The 20307-nt window shown below is 40.1% G+C and overlaps 2 protein-coding genes and 1 non-coding gene across 6 annotated transcripts in view; 1 reads left to right on the top strand and 2 right to left on the bottom strand.

Annotated features, from left to right (window-relative positions):
• Positions 1-20307, bottom strand: part of UBXN2A (UBX domain protein 2A) — a 69217-nt gene that overhangs the window by 44829 nt on the left and 4081 nt on the right. For 2 of the 4 annotated variants that reach the window (XM_064295090.1, XM_003411912.4), the window contains exon 1: positions 12501-12697. The gene's annotated coding sequence lies outside the window, so the exon portion shown is untranslated. Of the gene's footprint in view, positions 1-12500; positions 12698-12909; positions 13462-20307 lie in introns of those variants that run through there. The other 2 variants (XR_010323557.1, XM_010591950.3) reach the window with 2 other exon arrangements.
• The window catches only part of ATAD2B (ATPase family AAA domain containing 2B), a 181073-nt gene continuing 174601 nt past the window's right edge, over positions 13836-20307 (top strand). Inside the window, exon 1 of the mRNA XM_064295086.1 lies at positions 13836-13859. The gene's annotated coding sequence lies outside the window, so the exon portion shown is untranslated. The remainder of the gene's footprint in view (positions 13860-20307) is intronic.
• Positions 17837-17939, bottom strand: LOC111751192 (U6 spliceosomal RNA). Its single transcript, XR_002786291.1, has one exon. It is a non-coding gene; the product is annotated as a U6 spliceosomal RNA (small nuclear RNA).

Here is a 20307-nt window from a genome sequence, read left to right as displayed (position 1 = left end):
AAGTAAGCACTTCCAGCACGGCATCCGTTTGTTGAAACACTTCAATTGATATTCCATCAATTCCTGGGACCTTGTTTTTTGCCAATGCCTTCAGTGCAGCTTGGACTTTTTCCTTCAGTACCATCGGTTCCTGATCATATGCTACCACTTGGAATGGCTGAACATCAACCAATTCTCATTTGGTATAATGACTCTGCATATTCCTTCCATCTTCTTTTGATGCTTCCTGCATTGTTCAGTATTTTCCCTATCCTTCACTATTGTAACTTGAGGCTTGAATTTTTTTCTTCAGTTCTTTCAGTTTGAGAAATACAGAGCATATTCCTCCCTTTTGGTTTTTTATCTCTAGCTCTCTGCACATGTCATCATAATACTTTACTTTGTCTTCTCGAGCTGCCCTTTGAAATCTTCTGTTGTTTTACTTCATCATTTCTTCCTTTTGCCTTAGCTGTTTGATGCTCAAGAGCAAATTTCAGAGTCTCTTCTGACATCCATTTTGGTCTTTATTTTCTGTCTTTTCAATGACCTCTTGCTTTCTTCATGTATGATGTCCTTGATGTCATTCCACAACTTGTCTGGTCTTCGGTCATTAGCATTCAACATGTCAAATCTATTTTTAAGATGGTCTCTAAATTCAGGTGGGACAAAGAAATAATTTAAACAGAGAAGAAAACATTCTTTGATGGTTACGAGAAGGGGGGAGGGAGAGTGGGAGAGGGGTATTCACTAATTAGATAGTAGATAAGAACTACTTTAAGTGACGGGAAAGACAACACACAATATAGGTGAGGTCAGCACAACTGGACTAAACCAAGGGCAAAGAAGCTTCCTGAATAAACTGAATGCTTCGAAGCCCAGTGTAGCAGGGGCAGGGGTTTGGGGACCATGGTTTCAGGGGACATCTAAGTCAACTGGCATAATAAAATCTATTAAGAAAACATTCTGCATCCCACTTTGGAGGGTGGCGTCTGGGGTCTTAAACACTAGCAAGCGGCCACCTAAGATGCATCATTTGGTCTCAACCCACCTGGATCAAAGGAGAATGAACACCAAGGACACAAGGTAATTACGAGCCCAAGAGACGGAAAGGGGCACATAAACCAGAGACTACGTCAGCCTGAGACCAGAAGAACTAGATGGTGCCTGGCTACAACCGATGACTGCCCTGACAGGGAACACAACAGACAACCCCTGAAGGAGCCAGAGAGCAGTGGGATGCAGACCCTAAATTCTCGTAAAAAGGCCAGACTTAGGATTGGACTGGACAATGGGTTGGAGAGGGATGCTGCTGAGGAGTGAGCTTCTTGGATCAGGTGGACACTTGAGACTATGCTGCCATCTCCTGCCTGGTGGGGACATGAGAGGGTAGAGGGGGTTAGAAGCCGGTGAAATGGACACGAAAAGAGAGAGTGGAGGGAGAGAGCGGGCTGTCTCATTGGGGGGAGAGCAACTGGGAGTATATAGCAAGGTTTATATAAGTTTTTGTGTGAGAGACTGACTTGATTTGTAAACTTTCACTTAAAGCACAATAAAAATTATTAAAAAAAAAGACCAGACTTAATGGTCTGACTGAGACTCGAAGGACCCCAGTGGTCATGGCCCCTAGACCTTCTGTTGGCCCAGGAGACAGAAACCATTCCCAAAGCCAACTCTTCAGACAGGGATTTGACTGGACAATGGGTTGGAGAGGGATGCTGGTGAGGAGTGAGCTTCTTGGATCAGGTGGACACTTGAGACAATGCTGGCATTTCCTGCCTGGAGGGGAGATGAGAGGGTAGAGGGGGTTAGAAGCTGGCAAGATGGACACGAAAAGAGGGAGTAGCTGGAGGGAGCAGGCTGTCTCATTACGGGAGAGCAACTGGGAGTATGTAACAAGATATATGTACGTTTTTGTGTGAAAGACTGACTTGATTTGTAAACTTTCACTTAAAGCACAATAAAAATTTTTTTTTTTAATTCAGGTGGGATATACTCAAGGTCATACTTTGGATCTCATGGACTTGTTCTAATTTTCTTCAGTTTTGACTTGAACTTGCATATGAGCAACTGATGTTCTGTTCCACAGTCAGCCACTGGCCTTGTTCTCACTGATGATATTGAGCTTTTCCATCGTCTCTTTCCACAGATGTAGTGGATTTGATTCCTGTGTATTCCATCTGGCAAGGTTCATGTGTATGGTCGCCGTGTATACTGGTAAAAAAAAGGTACTTGCAATGAAGAATTTGATCTTGCAAAATTCGATCATGCGCTTTCCGGCGTCGTTTCTATCACCAAGGTTGTATTTTCCAACTACTGATCCTTCTTGTTTCCAACTTTTGCATTCCAATCACCAGTAATTATCAATGCATCCTGACTGCATGTTCAATCAATTTCAGACTGCAGAAGCTCGTAAAAATCTTCAGTTTCTTCATCTTTGGCCTTAGTGGTTGGTGGGCAAATTTGAATAATAGTCATATTCACTGGTCTTCCTTATAAAAAAAAAAAAAAATCTTCCTAATAGGCGTATGGATATTATCCTATTACTGACAGTGTTGTACTTTAGGATAGACCTTGAAATGTTCTTTTTGACAATTAATGCAACAGCATTCCTCTTCAAGTTGTCATTCCTGGGATAGCAGACTGTATGATTGTTCAATTCAGAATGGCCAATACCAGTCCATTTCGGCTCACTAACACCTAGGATATTGATGTTTATGTGTTCCATTTCATTTTTGAAGATTTCTAATTTTCCTAGATTTATACTTCGTACATTCCATGTTCCAATTATTGGTGGATGTTTGCAGCTGTCTCTTCTCATTTTGAGTCATGCCACATCAGCACATGAAAGTCCCGAAAGCTTGACTCCAATCACATCATTAAGGTTGACTCTACTTTGAGGAGGCAGCTCTTCCCCAGTCGTCTTTTGAGTGCCTTCCAACCTGGGGGGCTCATCTTCTGACGCTGTATCAGACAACGTCCCATTGCTATGCATAAAGTTTTCACTGCTGATTCTTTTCCGAAGTAGACTGCCGGGTCCTTCTTCCCAGTCTGTCTTAGTCTGAAAGCTCAGAGTCACCACAGGTGACTCTGCTGGTATCCGAATACCAGTGGCATAGCTTACAGCGTCACAGCAACATGCAAGACCCCACACTAGAACAAACTGACAGACACGTGAGTGATCATTTCATTAGCTTTTTAAAAGGCAGTGCTTTTGCTCTACCAGAAAATTACTCTTAATAATAATAGAAGAATGGCACTAATTTCACAGACTTAGATCCTCATTAAAAATAATATGCCTCTGTAAAAAAAAAAAGTGCCTCTTAACCCACAATTATAAATTTGAAGCTGTGAAATCATATTTAAAGTCATGAATATGAGAAGTAGATTACGCCTAGAGAATAAAGATAAATTTGTAAAATACACAACTAAAAGAACTTCTTAAAACTAACTAATTAGGCTGACTTGTTTGAAAGCAATGTGGGCACAGACAGAAACATTAGAAGTCAAACACAGTACACAGTTCAGGAACAATAAAATCTAAAGCCCAAAATGTGGAGAACAATCCAGTCCTCATATTCCCACTCCTTCATCTCCTCATCCTCATTACCACCCCACCTCCCATGCTCCCCAGCACTCTCTCTGCCCCTAGCCACCCAGAGCTAGGTCAGAATTCACAAGTTAAAAAGGACAAAGGCTACCTTACTTAAGGTAAAACTAGGTCCTTTACTCCACACACAGACGACAGTTATGATGTGCCTATGAAAATTATCTGTTGTCAAAATATGAGTTATGAAAAATCAGAGTCTGTTCTATTTAATTTGGTCACTTAATTAAGAAAGCAAAATCAAACTGAGTATAGAGGAAAGGCGAAAAAATCATTGACTTTTTAATGTTTTAAAATTAAATATGCTTTTAAAAAGTCAAATTGCAGTGCTTTATTTAATAAACTTGTATAAATTAGTTTTAATTTTAAAAAGTCACCCCAGAACAGGGATTAGAAGTTCTATTTATATATGCTTGAAGCAATATCGTTCTGTAATATTTTTAGGGAAGTGTTATAATTAGGTTATGACAAGCTGTTTAATATCGAAGTCCCAGAGGCTACTCTACAGACTTAAAAAAAAAAAAAAAAAAAAAACTCAAAAGGAGACAAATGGATTTAGATGCTTCTGCAAAGCATTAAAAATATCTCAATGCTCAAACAGGCTCTATCTGGTAAGAACATGTTTCTGAAATCCCCTCTGGAGCGTATGTACACAGAAAGCAAATATTGTTTTCATTAAACATTGAATATAAAACTGATAGTGGACTTTTTCTTAGGGGAGTGACTGTACAACACAGGGTGGGAGATAACACTGTCAACAACATCCCCAACTGTAACTTCAGACTCTACCTTTTAGCTAAGAATGGAATGCAATAATAAATTAGATATATCTATTGTCTCAAGTGTGCATTTTGTACTTCTGAAGACTTCTTAATCCTGTCCGCATTTCTCTTCAAAATTATTTTCTAGACTTAAAAAAAAAAAAAATGAACCAAACCAAAAAACCTGTTGCCGTCAAGTAGATTCCAATTCACGGCAATCCTATCCGACAGAGTAGAACTGTCCCATGGGGTTTTCAAGGTTGTAATCTTTGTTACGGAGCCCTGGTGGCACAGTAGTTAAGAGCTACAGCTGCTAACCAAAAGGTCAGCATTTCGAATTCACCAGCTACTCCTTGGAAACCCTTTGGGGCAGTTCTACTCTGTCCTACAGGGTCACAACGAGTCGGAATCAACTGGCTGGCAGCAGGTTTGGTTTGGTTTAATCTTTACTACGGAAGGAGACCGCAGCATTTTTCTCCTACAGATTGAAATGCTAACATCTTGGTTAACAGCCTCGCCCTTTTCATTCAACGTATGTTGTCCTTGTTGTTAGCTGCCATGGATGGAGTCAGCCTCTGACTCACGGACCTCATGCCAAATGGGATCAGACTATTGTGATCAGGGTTTTCATTGGCTGATTTTCAGAAGTAGATTGCCAGGCTTTTATTCCTAGTCTGTCTTAGTCTAGAAGCTCAACTGAAATCGGTTCAGCATCATAGCAACACGCAAGCCTCCAATGACAGATGAGCAGTGGCTATCAAAGAACATTAGTCAATATTTATTAAATGTAAGGCAATGGATTTACAGAGCAATAAATCATATAAGTGTAAAAAGATTTTTTTATAATACCAAAAAATGTTATTTTAAAAGGATTATATAATTAAATGAACTATACACTTTAAGAAAACCCTGGTGGTATAGTGGTTAATAGCCATGGCTGCTAGCCAAAAGGTCAGCAGTTTGAGTCCACCAGGCACTCCATGGAAACCCTTTGGGGGAGTTCTACTCTGTTCCAGAGGATCACTATGAGTCGAAATCAGCTCAACGGCAATGGGTTTGGATTTTTTGGTATGTAGTTAAAAAATGCAGCCATTAAAAATGATGGTTAGACCCATGACTGCCCTGACAGGGAACACAACAGAGAACCCCTGAGGGAGCAGGAGAGCAGTGGGATGCAAATCTCAAATTCTCGTAAAAAGACGAGACTTAATGGCCTGACTGAGACTAGAACAACCCCGGAGGTCATGGTCCCCAGACCTTCTATTAGCCCAAGACCGGAACCATTCCCAAAGCCAACTCTTCAGACAGGGATTGGACTGGACTATAGGATAGAAAATAATACTGGTGAGGAGTGAGCTTCTTGGATCAAGCAGACATATGAGACTACGTGGGCAGCTCCTGTCTGGAGGGGAGATAAGGAGGCAGAGGGGGTCAGAAGCTCGCTGAATGGACACGAAAATAGAGGATGGAGAGAAGCAGTGTGTTGTCTCATTAGGAGGAGAGCAACCAGGAGTATGTAGCAAGGTGTATATAAATTTTTGTATGAGAGATTGACTTGATTTGTAAACTTTCACTTAAAGCACAATAAAAAAAAGCACACTAAAAATTAAAAAGAAAAAAAAAGATGGTTAGATACAAGGTACCATCAGTGTTCTTTTGGGTTTGCAGACAACAGGTTTGGTTTGGGGGTTTAATTATTACATTATTAAATAAATATAATCATACCATCCATAGACCAAAGGAAAAAAAATGACAGTATATATTTCCACTCATTGGTAGAAAAAAAAGGAGTGAAAACCATTAGGAGTAATGTACTATAAAAAAGAAAATAATTAGAAGGACGACTTGAAGGGAAGAGGAGGTATAAAAGAGCAAAAAGTCTCAGGAGATGGTAAAACATACACATCGTTCAAAAATATAGACGCAAGCAGAAGAAACAGCTATGAGTTCAAAGTAGGTGCCTGTTAGGAAAGGCAGTGGGAGAATTTCTTAATTTTAAGCATTCTAGCACTATTCGCCTTTTAAACCATGTGCAGGTACTATTTTAATAAAAATAATTTTTAAATGAGAAAAAAACTATAAATATATTCAGAAAACCAGAATTCCATGCCCACAAATTTTTCTTCCAACAATACTTTCTTCAAATTTCATATTTCTAAAACAATATAATTGCTTCCCTTTAAAAGTGTCTCAATATTTCAAACATACACAAAAGGATAGAGAAAAATATAAATATCAATCTTAACCACTGAGATTTAACAAATGTTTAGTTTTATTTGCTTCTTTATTTGAGAAATAAAGTACTATACAGCTGAATACTACTTCATTTAAAAACATTTATTAAATGTTATGCTTTAAATATGCGTACCTTATTGTACACCAATTATGCATAAATAAAGCTGTTAAAATATTTTCAACTATGTATTTATTCAGCGCCAGTGGCACAGTGGTTAAGAACTCAGCTGCTAACAAATGGTTGGCAGTGTGAATCCACCAGCCGCTGCTTGGAAATCCTATGGGGCAGTTCTACTCTGTCTTACAGGGTCACTGTGAGTTAGAATCGACTCAATGGCAACAGGTTTGGTTTTCTGGTTTGCTATATACCAGGCATAGTTCTAGGTGCTTGGGACAGGTTACTGAACAAAACAGACAAGGATCCCAGCCCTCATGGACATTACCTTTTGTGGTGGGGCTGTTTGTTTTTCATGTGACAGTTCTCCAATATTATTTTCAACTAATCTAAAAGAATCCCTTAGTTTACATATGTTTACTGTCTCATAAACATAACATGTTCATTCTACCTCTGTTTCTTTGTTCGCATCATCATCCTTCTAGGCATTTGAATCCTAACCATCCTTCGAGTCCCAGCTCAAGATCCATTTCTTATAAAGGTGAAACTTCAGTGCTCCAACCCCCTCCTAAAGTATTCAGGGTCTTTATTCAAATCTTATTGTCTGATATTTAAAATTGTTTCCTAGGTCTTTTAGCTCTCTCAACTAGATCCAAGATTCCTGCTTCTTCCATAAATTCAAACCCAGTGCCATCGATAGTGCCTATCAAGTGCAAAGCATACAGGAACCACCTGTAAAGTATTCCACTGTGTCCATAAACAGGCTCTTGTTCTCTGGCAAATCACTAATAATTTCTTCATAATTTTTTAGGTATAAGCTACTGAAAGACTGGGTTTCTCTCTCTCTCTTTCTCTGGATATTTATGACAGCAGAATAAAGAAAAAACAAACCTTGAATTCAAACTGACTTGTACTGGAATCTTCACCATATCACTTTTGAGCTAGGTGACTCCTGCATGTTATTTAACTTTTCCAGCCCTAGCTGCCTAATCTGTAAAATGGAAAAAATTATCCTCCTCACATGGTTGTTTTGAGGATTAAAGGAGGTACTGAGAATATAACAGTATTGTGCCTCTTTCTCTTTTTTCCAACCCTCTGTCATAGTCTCTGTTACAGGGATTGGTAAAAGACACTTCGGACTTAATCTTAAAATTTTTAATGGGGACATGGCTAAGAAATTTCACTTTTTATTTCACTAATTAAACTTTTCAAAACATTCATATACTTATTAAACCTCTGACCAATACGTACAAGGCAATGTTTTAGAACTAAGAATAGAAGCGTAAATACGACAGACAAGGTCATTACTATTATGGAAGTTAGGGACTAAAAAGGACAAATATACTGAGTTACTAACTGCAAACACAGCATAGAATTATGATGTCAAAATTCATTCTGACATGGACACAAAGTCACTATGATTTTAGGTATTTCCTATCATTAATAATATGCAAATAAGCCAAGTAAAATTTATTTATATCAACTGAGCAAGCTTCTACAAATGTATCACAGTTACATAAAATGAATGAACCTAAACTGTGTACTGTCTGTAGAGAATGCTGTCTGACAAACATCCAAGCTACCAACATGAAACTGGACATCAGAATGAGCAGACAAACAGAATTTCCTACATTGTACTTCAGTCTACTTCCAATTAGTACCACCACCATCTTAAAAAATTGGTAGGTCGCAGTTTACTAAACACCTTTCAAAATGTTATCCCTTTTACTCCCAAATAAAATCAGTCAAGAGACAGAGTAAATTGAGCTCTATGGAATATAGCCACTAAAAAGAAAATCCACTCAAAATAGATTTAGACTACTAAGAAATATAGTCTTTTAAATGTATATATTAGAATTTGAGTAGGAAAGAATCTGCATATTATTTTTACTTATTTTATAAGCATGTACTCCAGCCCTCATGGGGGAGTATAGGTTTGTAGTATTTTTTTTTATCATTATACAACTGGGCATGTGACTCCTTTTATATAGAAGCTTTTCTACAGAAGATGTCCCATGAATGGTATCAGGCCTATAAGCCTTCAAGAGCAATCTAACTAAGGCAGCATCAGAACCAAATACTTAAAAGAACGTTTCTTTGTATATTTTGTGAATTCTGGTCTATTAAACACTAAGTGATAGAAAATAAGATCATTTGGAAAGTTTTAGCTTTTCTTATCTATGCTCAGGGAGCCCTGGTGGCACAGTGGTTAAGCATTCGGCTGCTAACTGAAAGGTTGGTGGTTTGAACCCACCACCTGCTCCGTGGGAGAAAGATGTGGCAGTCTGCTTCAGTAAAAATTTACAGCCTTGTAAACTCTATGGGTAGTTCAACTCTGTCCCATACGGTCACTATGAGTCGGAATTGACTTGATGGTAATGGGTTTGGTTTTGGGTAACCATGCTCTGGGTAACAAAGAAAATGTCTTCTTCTGTTCTATTCTATGAAAAAAATGGTAAATGAGGGAGCTTTACACTTCTAAGGACCAAAGTGAGGAGTCCTGCTGGTGCAGTGGTTAAGTTCTCAGCTGCTAACTAAAAGGTTGGCAGTTCCAACCCACCAGCCTCCTGGTGGGAGAAAGATGTGGCAGTCTGCTCCAGTAAAAACTTCAGCTTTGGAAACCCTGTGGGGCAGTTCTACTTTGTCCTATATGGTTGCTATGAGTCAGAATCAACTCAATGGCAATGGGTAAGGACCAAAATAGGCAGATGACACAATCTTCCTTGCCAAGAACGAAGACTACTTGAAGCACTGACTGACGAAGGTCAAAGAGTACAGCTTTCAGCATGGATTATGCCTGAATATGAAGAAAACAAAAATTCTCACAACTGGACTAATAAATAATAAACATCATGATAAAGGGAAAAAAAATTGAAGTCAATGATTTCATTTGGCTTGTATCAACAATCAATGTCCATGGAAGTAGCAGTCAAGAAATCAAATGATAGCCTGCACAGAGCAAATCTGCTGCAAAAGGCTTCTTTAAAGTTTTAAAAAGCAAAGATGTCACTCTGATGACTAAGGAGTGCTTAACCCAAGCCACAGTCTTTGCAATCACCTCATATGCACAGGAGAGCTGGACGATGAAAAAGGAAGACCGAAGAAGAACTGATGCATTTCAGTTCGGTGCTGGTTGAAGAATACTTGAATATATCATGGTCTATCAGAATGTAGCCCTAGTGGCACAGGGGTTAAGAGCTATGGCTGCTAACCAAAAGTTCGGCAGTTTGAATCCACCCAGCTGTTCCTTAGAAGCCCTATAGGGCAGTTCCACTCTGTCCTACAGGGTTGCTATGAGTTGGGATTACTCAATGGCAACAGGTTTGGTTGGGTTTGAATCAGAACTAACAAATCAGTCTTAAATACAACCAGAATGCTCCCTAGAAGCAAGGATGGCAAGATGGGCTTGCTTACTTTGGACACGGCACCAGAAAAGACTGATCACTGGAAAAGGATGTCACTGTTTGGTAACGTAAAGGTTCAGCGAAAATGAGGGAAACCCTCAACATGATGGATTAAGACAACAGACTCAAACATATCAAAGGTCATGAAGATGGTACAGGACTCAGTAGCAACACTTCATTCTGTTATACCTAAGTTCGTCAGAGATGGCTACTAGAACAACTAACAAGGACCAAAGTGGTAGTGACAACAGTGATTTAAACGAGAAAAGCTCTAAAGGTCACTGAGTCGGCCACCCTCTGGCACCAAGACACTCTTCTAGGGCTCCATGGTGAACTGTTACAAAGCCCACCCATCTAAAATACAATCTTCTTTAGAAAACCTTCCATGGTTCCTCCAACAGATGTGAATACAAAATTACTAGAAAGCAAGGGGAGCTCAGTTAAATGCCCTTAGGATTCACACTATCTTCACAGCCACCAGTCTTCTCTCGAGTACCATCATCTCTAGTTGGTCTCCTTGTATTCATTCTCACCCCTATCCAACCCAGTTTCTACACAGTAGTCACTGTGACCTTTTTAAAATACAAATCTGATTTTAAAACTCCCCTGCTTAACTCCTTTCAATGACTTTTCATTGCCCTCAGAATAAGGTCCAAATCCTTTGGGAAATGTTAAATGGGTTCATTGTATTCTCACAACATCTGAATGTTTGACATTTTCCACATAAAAGTTGGGGAGCGGTCAGTCTCAAATCCTTAATATTGCCTTAAAAGCCCTGTAGGCGCTATCTGCCTCTAACCCACTTTATCACACCTCCCTTTTGCTTTCTACCCTACAACTGCTTAAATTTCCCAAATGTGTCATTGGGAAAGCCTCTGTGGCAAATATTTCTTTTGCAGGGAACTTCTCGCCTTTGGGAGTCACCTCCACCTAATTTCTATTTATCCATAGTATCAGTTCAAAGGTTACTTTCCCCAGCTGGGATAAGTTCCCCTGTTACATGTTCTCACAACACATTCTTCCATTTTAGCTTCTACCACGCATTTATCTGTGTGATTATTAATATGTTTCCTCCAATGAAACCGTAAATTCCTTAGCAGCAGAATCTGTACTGGCCAACATCATATCCTTAGCACTCAGCAGACAGTATTTATTCTTTGAAAGATAAGTTACTAAATTATTAATATTAAATATGTATTCAGTAATTAAAATATGCACACAAAGTATTTACCACAGTGCCCAGTTAAAAGTAAGTGCTCAATAAGCAGTAGTTTCTGTTAATGTTGTATTCTGCCTTGTATCATTATAATTTGTTTGTTTAATCACTCTCTGTACACAATGCTCATTCATTTTTGGATTCCACCAGTACCTGAACCCACTGCCATGCAGTCAATTCTGACTCATAGCGACCCTATAGGTACCACCAGTACCTAGCACGAAGTTTTTTAGTGCTATGCCTATGTGCTCAAAATTCATTAAATTTGATTGCTTTTTAAATCAAAACAACTTTCAGCACTTAGGTGTAAGACACAAAACCAACTTTTAATTAAAGAGTTTTTCCCTAGTAAACTAAAATCAGACCACGATTTCAATAATTATAAACACCCCAAAATCAGACACACTTGAGCCATGATTATGAAATAAAGAAGCTGATTTTCACGTCGTATACAATCACTTATACCTTGTAATTCCACACTATTCTCTTCTACACTAACATCAATAAACACTATCAGCACACTCTATTTTTAATTACTTCAAATTATGTACTAAGGAACCAACAGTGGGCGTCACACTAATATTTCCTTTTTTTTTCCTGGAAAGTGATAAATTTATCACTGGGAGTGAAAAGAAAAAGTTACACAGAAAAAAATATATATAAACAAAGAATATCAGACCTATAAAACATCAAAGAAAGCGAGTTATGGGAGATGGGTGAAGAAGCGAGCCCTGAAATGTCCGCCTAAAAGCCTTTGGGAGAATCGAAAATACACATACTTTGCATTTTTCAATTGCGTTTTTGCAGTGTACGCCTTTGGAAATTGAAACATTTTGACTGCACATAACTCGGAGTTTCTGAGACCCCTTTAAAGAAAAAAACAAATTGCGCACTTTGAGTTCAACCTTCCTGCGTCCCCCATTAAAGAACCCAGCCCAGCCAAAGGCCGTGATCCGCGGCTCACCTGGGCTGGGCAGGGCAGGACAGGAGCCTCGCCCCGGCCGCGGCCCGAGGGCCGCTTTTCCCGGGCCTCAGACGCGGGGTCCGAAACCTCCTGACCTGGGATTTACCCAAAGACCAGCCCAAGGCGCTCCCCCCGACGGAGCGACCTCCACAGCCCCGCCAGGGAACCGCCCGCCCCAACCCTCCACCCCGGCGAAGGCTGGCGCGGCGACGGGAAACTCACCTCCGGGCGCGGCCGCTGGAGCTGGCCGCACCGCGGTGTCGCCTCACGGCCTCCTCAATTCCCTCAGGGGCCGCGGGCGCCACCGCTGCCCGAACGCTGGACCTCCTCAGACCCAGAGCTCTGCTGCCCCTGGGCCCCCTCAGGTTTAGCTGGAGCCAACGCTGCGCCGCAGGATCAGACCCGCCTCCCTCCGTCTCCTCGCGGGGTGCTCGAGCGCGCGCCGAGGCGGGCTCCGCGCAGAGCCGAGGAGCGCGGGCGCGCGCAAGGGGGCGGGGCCTGCCACGGCCGGTCGCTTCGGCTCCCAGCGTTAATGGCGCCGCGTGGTTTCTACTGCGGGCGCCTCTCGATTGGGTGCAGGAAACGCGGGGAGCTACGTGTGGACCCACCCGAGAAACCAGCATTTATTTACCTTTGTACTTCTTCAGCTTCTGGTTGAATCCATGGAGAGATGTCGCTGCATTCTGACAATGCTGAACGTTGCCTGATCCTGCAGTGTTTAAAGAAATTCCCCACCCCCCCTTTGTGTTTCAGAAATGGCTTACTGCGTGGAACAATCACCCCCATACGGTTTAGTTAAGACTTAGAAATCCCCTTTTGTTTACTTATGACAATGTCAGACATAGACCCACCAAATTCCCATTCTTTTCCTCATAAAAGGATTAGCTGAACTGTTTGTACCAGCTGACCCATATGGACAAAATACTGGCTACCTTGACTTTATCAAGTTGTAGTGAAGGTCTCTCCCCCGGGTCCCTTGACTTTGACCCATTCTCGGCCTAAACCAGCATACAAACTGCTCCCCAATTTAGGCTGACCCTGTTGTTGGTTGCCAGTCCATTCTGACTCATGGTGACCTCATGAGTCTCCATGAAGCTGACCTTGGGGTAAAAATAGTCTCTGATCTACTGTCCTACCACTGTCACCTTCCCCATTTCATCCCACTTACTCACACCCATCCTACTTAGCCCACACCCAATTCTTGTTCTTAGCCTTGTTCACACCTCCTTATAATAGAAATCTTTTTGCCTGACTTTGCAGAAGTTCTCAGATCTCAGAGTGTCCTCCCAATTGCAATAGACAGCTTCCTCTATTGTAATAGTTCCTTTCAACCTTCTAGCACTAATTCTTTCAAATAAAGTCTCGTTATCTAAATCCGCTTTTTGGCAGTTGAACAGTCTCGTTATTGCAATACTTCCCCTCTCCTTATTATAATAGTTCCTCCCCCCTCCTTGCAAAAATCGTTTCAAATAAAGTCTGTCGTTACCCAAATCCAGATTTGTTTTTTATTTGACAGTTTTTGGTGACAAAACTCAGATTGACATTGGGCCTCACCTACGGACCTCCACCATCCCCACTCAGGTAACAGCACTTTGTGAATTCTTTGAACTCTCCTGTTCAAGGACTGAGGATCCCTCGGTGAGTTCAACTCTCAAACCAGTGCTCTAGACATCTTGTCTGTTGAACACACACGGTAAGAATTTACTTTAATTCCTTCGGGCATAGAGACTTTTCTTTGGCCCTTCTGTGAGGTCTTGAATGTTTTTTGACCCAACACCATCTGCTGAAGAGACTCCTACTTTGTTCTTCATTGTAAGATTGCTTTGGCTATTTGGTGGCCCTTACAGTACCTATGAGTTGAAATCGACTCGACCGCAACAGTTCCATAAATATTTGAGGATTGGCTCATCTGTTTCTGCAAAGAAGGCTGTTGAAATTTTGATAGGGAATGCATTGAATCTATAGATTGCTTTGGGTAGTATTGACATTTTAGCAATAGTAAGTCTTCCAGTCCATGAATGTAGAATGTCCTTCTATTTATTTATGTCTTCTTTAATTTCTTTCAGTAATGTTTGATAGTTTTACATGTATGTCTTTCACCTCCCTGGTTAAATTTATTCCTAGGTATTTTATTCTTTTAGATGCTATAGTAAATGGAATTGTTTTCTTAATTTCCTTTTCAGGATGTTCACTGCTATTGTAGAGAAACCCAATTGATTTTTTTGTGCTGACTTTGCATCATGCTTGGTAGAGGTCAGGGAAAATGAGGAAAAGCCTCAATGAAATGGAGTCACACAATAGCCTCAACAATGGGCTCAAACATACCAAAGATCATGAGATGGCACTCAAAACCAACCAAACTCACTGCCATCAAGTTGACTCCGACTCATAGCAACCCGGTAGGGCAGAGTAGAGCTGCCCCAGGGTTTACAAGGCTATAAATCTTTACGGAAGCATACTGCCCCATCTTTCTTCCATTGAGCAGTTGGTGTGGTCAAACCACTGACTTTTCACTTAGCAGCTGAGCATTTAACCCCTGCACCACCAGGGCTCCTTGAAGATGGCACAGGACCAGGTAGTGTTTCATTTTGTTACACATAAGGTCGCCATGAGTTGGCGCCAACTCCATAGCAACTAACGACAACATTGTTCTATTAGCTATACTATTTGGTGTATTTTTTTTTAATAGTTGCAATATGGCAGTGATTCGCAAAGTGTAGCGTCCATGAGAATCATCAGAAGGGCTTGATAAAAGCCAGATTTTTGGGTCCCATTCTGGAGTTTCTGATTCAGGTGTTACGCTTGATAACTTGCATTTTAACAACTTGCCTGATGATTACATGAACCCTGTTGACACAGTGGTTAAGAGCTTGTCTGCTAGCCAAAAGGTAGGCAGTTCGAATCCACCAGCATTCCTTGGAAACCCTACAGGGGCAGTTCTACTCTGTCCTATAGGGTTGCTATGAGTCATAATCGACTCTATGGCAGCTGGTTTGGGTTTTTCTGGCAGGTGATTATGATGTTGCTGGTACAGGGAACACATCTTTAGGCCACTGCTCTACATACCTTCACATAATATTACACTTCTTTGGTTATAATGTAAAAACTTGTTAGGTGCCTTCAAGCCAGTTCTGACTCACAGTGACCCTGCGTACCACGTAACGAAACACTGCCTGGTCCTGCGCCATCCACAATTGTTGTTACGCTTGCAGCTACTGTGTCAAGCCATCTCATTGAGGATCTTCCTCTTTTCCACTGACCCTCTACCAAGCATGATGTCCTTCTCCAGGGACTGATCCCTCCTGACAACATGTCCAAAGTATGTAAGACACGGTCTCACCATCCTTGCTTCTAAGGAGCAATCTGGTTGTATTTCTTCCAAGACGGATTTGTTCATTCTTTTAGTAGTCCGTGGTATATTCAATATTCTCTGCCAACACCACAATTCAAAGGTGTCAGTTCTTCAGACTTTCTTATTCACTCTCCAGCTTTCACATGCATATGATGTGATTGGAAATACCACAGTTTTTCAGGCGCACCTTAGTCTTCAAGGTGACATGTAAAAACTTAATCATACAGTTTATTTCTACAAGTGTTATAAACCCCACATGACGTTATTATTATTTTTGCTATTGTCATGCATTGAATTGTCCCCCCAAAATATGAGTCAACTTGGTTAGGCCATGATTCCCAGTATTGTGTGGTTGTCCTTTATTTTATGATTGTAATTTTATGTTAAGGAGGATTGGGGTGGGATTATAACACCCTTACCCAGGTCACTTCCCTGATCTAATGTAAAGGGAGTTTCCCTGCACCACCTTTTATCTCTCAAGAGATGAAAAGGAAAGAGAATTGAGCAGAGAGGGGGACTTCATACCAGTAAGAAGGCAGTGCAGGGAACAGAGTGCGTCCTTTAGACCTGAGGTCTCTGTGTGGAGAAGCTCCTAATACGGGGGAAGATTGATGAAAAGGCCGACAGAGAGAGAAAGCCTTCCCCTGGAGCTGACGCCCTGAATTTGGAAGCCCTTTTAACCTACTTTACTGTGAAGAAATAAATTTCTCTTTGTTAAAGCCATGCACTTGTGGTATTTCTGTTGTAGCAGTACTAGATGACTAAAACAGCTATAAACAATATTTTTATCCTAGCGGGTGTGAAGTGGTATCTGTTTGGCTTTGATTTGCATTTCCCTAACGACTAATGGGAAACCCTGGTGGCGTAGTGATTAAGTGCTACGGCTGCTAACCAAAGGGTCCACAGTTCGAATCTATCAGGCGCTCCTTGAAAACTCTGTGGGGCAGTTCTACTCTGTCCTATAGGGTCTCCATGAGTCGGAATCGACTGATGGCACTGGGTTTGGTTTTTTTGGTTTTTAATGAGGGAGCCCTGGTAGCGCAGTGGTTAAAAGCTATGGCTGCTAACTAAAAAGTCAGCAATTTGAATCCACCAGCCTCTCTTTCAAACCCTACGGGGCAGTTCTCTTGTGTCCTAGAGGGTTGCTGTGAGTCAGAATTGACTTCACAGCAACAGGTTTTTTTGCTCATGACTAATGATATCGAGCATCTTTTCATGTGCTTATTGGCTATTCATATATCTTTTTCTGAGAAATGTTTTATTCAATTCCTTTGCTGATTTTATTTGGTTATTGGTCATCTTATTGTTGAGTTGTTAGAGTTCTTTTTTTAAATTTTATTCTGGATACAGGTCACCTCTAAGATACAAGATTTCCAAAAATTTTCTCTCATTGTATGAATTGTCTTTTCACTTTCTTGACGGTGTCCTTTGAAGCACAAATGTTTTTAGTTTTCACGAAGACCAATTGATCTGCTTTTTTTCTTTTGTTGCCTGTGCTTTTGGTGTCATATCTAAGACACCATTGCCTAATCCAAGGTCATGAAGATTTACTCCTAGGTTTTCTTCTAAGAGGCTTATAGTTTTATCTCATACATTTATGTTCATGTAATCCATTTTGAGTTAATTTTTGCATATGGTATATAAAAAAAAATATATATATAAGAATACAAATTGACTCTCGTATAGGGAATAGCATTGAAATAGGGAAATGTGAGACCTCTGACTTCGTCCTTCTTTTTCAAGTTTTGGCTATTCTGGGTCCCTTGTATTTCCTTATGAATTTGAGGATTAGTTTGTCAATTTCTACAAAGAAGTCAGCTGTGATTTCGGTAGGGATTGTGTTGAATCTTTCAACCAATTTGGAGAGAAATGTCATCTTAACAATATTAAATCTTCCAATGCATGAACAGGGATGTCTTTTCATTTTCGTAGGTCTTCTTTAGTTTCTCTTAATGGTGTTTTGAGTTTTTAGTGCATGAATCTCACACTTCTTTTGTCAAGTTTATTCCTCAGTATTTCATTCTTTTTGATGCTACTGTAAATGGAATTTACTTCTTAATTTCCTTTTTGGATTGTTCACTGCTTGTGTATACAAATACAATTGATTTTTGTATATCGATCTTGTATTTTGCAACCTTGCTTAACTTGTTTATTCATTTAATAGTTTTCTATGGATGCCTTAAGACTTTTCTGCATACAAGATCATGAAAAATATGAATACTTTATGAATTTGTGTGTCATCTTTGCACAGGGTCTGTGCTAATCATCTCTGTATTATTTCAACTTTAGTATATTTGCTGCCAAAGCAAATGATCAATTATTTCCTTTTATCGTATTTATTTTGTTGCTAAAGTTGTTCCAGCTTTGTCCACTAGAAGTTCTTTTGGGTTGGGGTCTGTGTCCCTTAGACATGCTACCTTCTTTTTATTTTTTGTGCATGTTCCTACTTTCTGGTACTACAAGATACCCTATACTTATCTTGCATTTTTCTTGCCCTAGCCCTAGAATCAGCCAGTTCTCTGCAAGCTCTGCTTTTTTAAATTGAAGAACAGTATTTAGCAACCAAGATCTGTATTATTCTTTCTGAAGGATATTTTTGGTATTTATCAAATTCTAGGTTTATGTAACTTTTTTTTTTTCATTCAGCACATTAATGTAATTCATTGGTTTTTTTTGGACTATATAACTTCTCATGGGAAGTCTGCTGTCATTCTTACGTTTAGTTCACTATTACGTCAATCTGCTTCCGTAAAGATTAGAGCCCAGAAAACCCTATGGAGCAGCTCTCTTCTGTTACATGGAGTTGCCATGAGTTGGAATTGACTCAATAGCAATTTTTTTTTTAATGTATGATATAATCACACATATATCATTGTGGAAGTTCCATTTTATTTCTAGCTTGCAGAGAGATTTTATCATAAATGGGTGTTGAATTTTTCTGCATCTGATATGATAATATTTAATGTTGTTGTTGTTAGGTGCCGTTGAGTCGGTTCCGACTCACAGCGACCTCATGCACTGCCCGGTCCTGAGTCATCCTTATAATCGTTGTTATGCCAGGAAGAAGGACCCGGCAGTCTACTTCTGAAAAGCATTAGCTAGTGAAAACCTCATGAATAGCAGTGGAACATTGTCATAAATATTTAATACATCTTTGTAATATGGTACATTATGTTGATTAATTCTCAGATGTTAAACCAACTTAGTATTCTTGGAATATTGGTGTATAATTTCCTTTCTTGTAAGGCCATCATCTGGTTTCGGTACCAGTATATTTCAAGCTTCATGTAATTAGATGGGAAATGTTCTACCTCTGTTTTCTGAAAGAGTTTTTGTAGACTTGGTATTATTTCACCCTTAAAAATTTGGTAGAATTTACTAGTGCAGGTAGTCTTCACTAATCTTTGTGTTACCTTTGTGCAGTGGTTTTATGAATTCATAGCCTTTGAACTACAGGGTCAGTTATAGGTGTTTTATTATCATACGCTCTTAGGTATGATTATAGTTTCTTTGGATGGCAGGAAACAACACAAAGACACCCAGAGAGATGAAGGGTAAACTTATTGTTACTTAGAGCTTCAATCAAGAGAAAACTACCAAGTTGGACCACACAGGGGATTGCAGCTAGGGATAGAGTATCAGCGAGATGGAGTTGTAGGAGACAGTTTATGTATGGCAAGTGCGGTGGGGTTACTAGGTTTCACAGGCTTTCTGGAGATTGGATATTTTCAGTAATTCTGTAGGCTCTGGGGAAAGTCTGGTGGCGTAGTGGTTAAGAGCTACAACTGCAAACCAAAAGTCTGGCAGTTCAAATCCACCAGGAATTCCTTAGAAACTGTCTGGGGCAGGGGCAGAGGGGCAGTTCTACTCTGTCCTTTAGGGTTGCTATGAGTTAGAATCAACTTGATGGCAATGGGTTTTTTTGGGGGTAGCCTCTGGGCTAAGGGGCTGTCTCTAGTAGTTTGGTACCAGGCCCTAGGTCGATTAGGCTGGGTACATACCAGCCCCAGAGTGTGAGAGCTGGATAAGGGAGGTGGAGTGGTTGGAGTGTGGAAAAAAGGGACCAGTCAGTCTCTAGCTAGGGCCTCAAAACTGGGTCAAGATAGCATTTTAAGAAAAATCTATATTATATTGGGTCATTTGGGTTTTAGATTTTGCTTCTATTTGTCTTAAAGTTGTGTGTTTTATAGAATTCTCCCTTTTCATCTATATTGTCAAATTTATTGACATAAAGATATTTATGCTATCACCTTATTATCCTTTTAATGTCTGTGGATATCAAGTGTTGTTCCTGATAATAATTATTTCTGTCTTCTCTCTCTCTCCTCTCTTTTTTTAAAATATGTATTGTACTTGAGGTGAAAGTTTACAGTGCAAATTAGTTTCTCATTCAAAAATTTATACACAAACTGTTTTGTGACATTGCTTGCAATCATTGCATTATGTCAGCACTCTCTCCCTTTCCCATTCCACCCTGGGTTCCCCATGTCCTTTCTTCCAGTTTTCCGGTCCTGTTATGAGTTGGAATCGACTCGATGGCAATGGCTTTTTTTTTGTTTTTGATTTTTCTGCCTTCTTGTCTTTGCTTTTGGGCAGGTGTTGCCCATTTGGTCTTGTATACTTGATTGAACTAAGAAGCACGTTCCTCATGTGTGTTATTGTTTGTTTCATAGACTT

This window comes from Loxodonta africana, chromosome 12 (genome assembly GCF_030014295.1).
Source record: "Loxodonta africana isolate mLoxAfr1 chromosome 12, mLoxAfr1.hap2, whole genome shotgun sequence".
Lineage (NCBI taxonomy): Eukaryota > Metazoa > Chordata > Mammalia > Proboscidea > Elephantidae > Loxodonta > Loxodonta africana.
The sequence above is the reverse complement of the archived record's forward strand: the minus strand, read 5'-3'. Positions and strand labels throughout refer to the sequence as shown.